The 4,459-nt window shown below is 40.6% G+C and overlaps 1 protein-coding gene and 1 pseudogene across 1 annotated transcript in view; both read left to right on the top strand.

The window, feature by feature from the left end:
• LOC103195433 (ankyrin repeat and KH domain-containing protein 1) overlaps window positions 1-4,459 on the top strand; it is a 173,635-nt gene that overhangs the window by 102,920 nt on the left and 66,256 nt on the right. The window lies entirely within an intron of this gene.
• Window positions 3,556-4,024, top strand: LOC122149867 (annotated as a pseudogene).

The raw sequence follows: 4,459 nt of genomic DNA on the forward strand, positions 1-4,459 counted from the left end.
TTGCAAGCAGCCATCTAGATGCAACGATGGGTCTCTCCTTGTCCAGAGCAAAGAAGAATGAAGAAAACCAAAGATTCATGGAAACAATTAGTCCTCGTGACTGGTACACCATGCGATCCTCAGCCTGTGTGACTATAAGATCAGAACTAGATGGAGAAAGAAGGGCTGTTTATGCAACAGGGAGACAGTTCAGGGGGCAGGAGTGCATGGGAGCGATAGACACAGGGAAGAGGTAACTATTGGGAGGAAGTGGGAGGGGAGCTGTTGCATTGGGGTAAATTGTAGTCAATGGCAGGAGACAACGTGTGTGAACTGCTGTATGGAAAGTGAATTTGCTCTGTAAACTTTCACCCAAATCACCAAAAAAAAAATCGCACTTTTTAAAAAGTTCTCCCTCTTCAAAATGCAGAATCATTTTAACTACTCTGTTAGGCATAGAGCTTATTCTGTAAGCAGAGGGCATTGAACAAATGACCAAATCAGTATCTTCTTGCTATCTATATCTCTTGTTACTGCTGTAATAGGAATCATTGTATACTGCAATAAAGATTATTCTTTTATGTGTCTTCTTTCTCTGCATAGTGTATATTTGTTTTGGGTGTTTGTTTTTAGTGTTTGGTGTGATTACAGATGTAAAACAAAAACAAACCCATTGCCCTTGAGTCAATTCCAACTCATGGTGACCATATATATCGGAGTAGAACTGCCCCATAGGGTTTCCAAGGCTGTAATTTTTTACAGAAGCAGACCACTGCATCTTCCACAGCCTGGCTGGTGGGTTTGAACCACCAACCTATAGGTTAGCAGTCAAGCATTTAACCACTGTGCCACTACAGCTTCTTATTACAGATATAAACCAAAAACCAAACAAACCCACTGCCAGAGAGTCAATTCCAACCTACAGTGACCCTAGAGGACAGAGTAGAACTGCCCCATAAGGTTTCCAAGGCTGTACATCTTTATGGAAACAGGCTGACTGCCTCATCTTTCTCTTGCAGAGTGACTAGTGGATTTTAGCTCCCAACCTTTTGGTTAACAGCCAAATGCTTTAACCACTGCACCAGTCATATTATAGATAATATGGTGTAAATCCATTGTAAGAAAGTGTTTATTAAAACGCATGGGCATTCTGTAGTACTTATAATCTAAAAGCAAAAAAAAAAAACTGAGGAATTTCTTAATTTTGTTTTGCTGGAAGGATTTTTCATAGTTTTAATGTCCTTATAAATTTGTTAACTGAGCTGCTTGGTTAGAAATAACCAGTAAATACCATTTAAAAACTGAAGTTGATCAACTCCTATAGCCTTTGAGCCACTACTTTGGTGTCCTGAATTACTCTAAGCCATTTTCACCAATTGCTGATCTTCAGATCAGAAGGGCCTAGTTTTAATATTTCATATCTCTTCTCATCTCTGTAGCTTACTTCAGCTAAAACACTCCTGGCTTGACTTATTTTACCATAGCCCTCCAGTTCTTTACTATTACTTCTCAGATTCAGGGTGGGAACTCTGCAGAGTTAACGGTTTTAACAGTGTAATTTGGGTTGTAAAACACTATTTTGCTTCTTTCTTATTCTTTTTAATTTTGACCTATTTGATGTCCATGTTTTCCTGACTTTCATGCTTAACCTTTGTTGTTATGGACATGATTGTTATCTATGAAAGACCACTGTATCAGGGTCAGAGTTTCCAAAGACCTCAGTGATAATATAGACAGTTTAGATGTCAGGTAACAATCTATTATGTTAGGTGGCAATACTGCACTGTTTTGATTTGTTGAGGTTTTATGTGATCCGATTTAGCATTTTATAGGCATGCATCACTATTCCAAAATAGATCTCCAAGAAATGTTGTGGAAGACATCCTGTAAGTCTGTATGTAGATGGACTTCTAAAGAGCAACAAAGGCTACACTTCGTTGTTCAAAAAGAAACAAGTATTAGACAAGGTATCTCATCATAGCCATCAAATCAGTGACCTGTAAGCAAACATTTCCTTTAGTATTCTCATCTGTAAAATGATAAGGTAGTAGTATCTCCTAGACTAATTACCAAAGTCATGTGAAAACTAGTAATTTAAAAATTAGTGGGACAAAAATTTAGTATAGTAGGAAAAACCTGGTCCTGGGGCTCTGGGGCTGCTTTTTGCTTGGACGCAGCTCTCTTTTGAGGCTGGGGCCCGAGGTAGGTGGGTGTGGGGCTCAGGGCCTGCTTTTCATTTGGGGGTGGCTCTGTTTTAAGGCAGGGCCCAAGGTAGGTGGGTGCAGGGCTCGGGCTGGTTTTTGCTTGGGGGTGGCTCTAGTTTAAGGCCACGGCCTGAGGTAGGCAGGTGCAGAGGGGTTAGGAACAACTAAGGGAGATGAACTTATCTGTCAGTTTGTCATCCTATGGTGGCTTACGTGTTGCTGTGAGGCTGGAGGCTATGTCACTGATATTGCAAAATGCCAGTACGGGTACCCATAGTGAACGGGTTTCAGTGGAGCGTCCAGGCTAAGAAAGACTTGGAAGAGGAAGAGACCATCCACTTCTCAAACAATTGGCCAGTGAAAACCTTATGAATAGCAGTGAAACATTGTCTGATATATTACTCGAAAGCTTTATGAATAGCCCTGAAACATTGTCCAACATAGTGCCATAAGATGACCCCATCAGGTCAGAAGGCACTCAAAATTTGACTGGGGAACAGCTGACTTCTCAGAATAGAGACAGCCTTAACGATATGGATAAGAGTAAAGCTTTTGAGACCTCCATTGGCTGATGTTGCATGACTCAAAATGAGTAGAAACAGATGTAAACATCTGTTAATAACTGGAACATGGAATGTACGAAGTATGAATCTAGGAAAATTGGAAGTTGTCAAAAATGAAATGGGCCACATAAAAATCAGTATCCTTGGCATTAGTGAGCTGAAATGGACTGGTTTTGGCCATTTTGATTCAAACAACCATATGATCGACTATGCTGGGAATGACAAATTGGAGAGGAATGATGTGGCATTCATCATCACAAAGACTGTTTCAAGATCTGTCCTGAAATACATTGCTGCCAGTGATAGGATAATATCCATATGCTTACAAGGAAGACCAAGTACTGCTATTATTATTCAAATCTATGCATCAGCCACGAAGCCAAAGATGAGGAAATTGAAGATTTCTACCAACTTCTGCAGTCTGCAATTGACCGAACACGCAGTTGAGATGTAATGATTATCACTGGTGACTGGAATACGAAGGCTGGAAACAAAGAAGAGTTACTGGTAAATGGTGATAGAAATAATGCTGGAGATCGCATGATAGAATTTTGTAAGACCAACGACTTATTCATTGCAGTTATCTTTTTTCAACAACATAAGCAATGGCTAAACATGTGGATTTCACCAGATGAAATACACAGGAATCAAATTGACTACATCTGTAGCAAGAGGCAATGGAGAAGTTTGAGATCTTCGTCCAAAACAAGGCCAGGAACTGATTGTAAAACAGACCATCAACTGCTCTTATGCACGTTCAAGTTGAAGTAGAAGACAATTAAAACAAGTCCACAAGCTTTTTTACGAAGATGGCACCGAAAGCGAAGAAGGAAGCCCTGCCCCTCCAGAACTGAAGCCAAAGCAAAGGCGTTGAAAGCCAGGAAGGCAGTGCTGAAGGGCGTCCACAGCCACAAAACAAAGAAGATCCGCACGTCACCCACCTTCTGGCAGCCTAAGACACTTAGGCTCCTCAGGCACCCCAGATATCCTCGGAAGAGCGCACCCAGGAGAAACAAGCTTGACCACTATGCCATCATCAAGTTCCCTCTGACTACTGAGTCTGCCATGAAGAAGATAGAAGATAACAACACACTTGTGTTCATTGTGGATATCAAAGCCAACAAGCACCAGATCAAACAGGCTGTGAAGAAGCTCTGTGACATTGATGTGGCAAAGGTTAACACCTTGATCGGGCCTGATGGAGAGAAGAAGGCATATATTGGACTGGCTCCTGTCTATGATGCTTTGCATGTTGACAACAAAATTGAGATCATCTAAACCGAGTCCAGCTGGCTAATTCTAAATATAAATTTTTTCACTACCAAAAAAAAAAAAAAGCCAAAATAGGACCTTGATAATTTCCCTTCTGAGTTTAGAGACCATTTAAAAAATAGATTTGATGCATTGAGCACCAGTGACCAAAAACCAGAGGAATTGTGGGATGACATCAAGAACATCATCCGTGAAGAAAGCAAGAAGTCATTAAAAAGACAAGAAAGGAAGAAAAGAGCAAAATGGATGTCAGAAGAGACTGTGAAACTTGCCCTTGAGCAGAAAGTAACTAAAGCAAATGGACGAAATGACAAGATAGAAGAGCTGAACAGAAGATTTCAAAGAGCAGCTCGAGCAGACAAAGCCAATTACTATAATGAAATGTGCAAAGACCTGGAGTTAGAAAAACAAAAGGGAAGAACATGCTCGGGATTTCTCAAG

The sequence above is a fragment of the Orycteropus afer genome, unplaced genomic scaffold (assembly GCF_000298275.1).
Source record: "Orycteropus afer afer isolate SDZICR_OR568_19922 unplaced genomic scaffold, OryAfe1.0 scaffold00056, whole genome shotgun sequence".
NCBI classification, from domain to species: Eukaryota; Metazoa; Chordata; class Mammalia; order Tubulidentata; family Orycteropodidae; genus Orycteropus; species Orycteropus afer.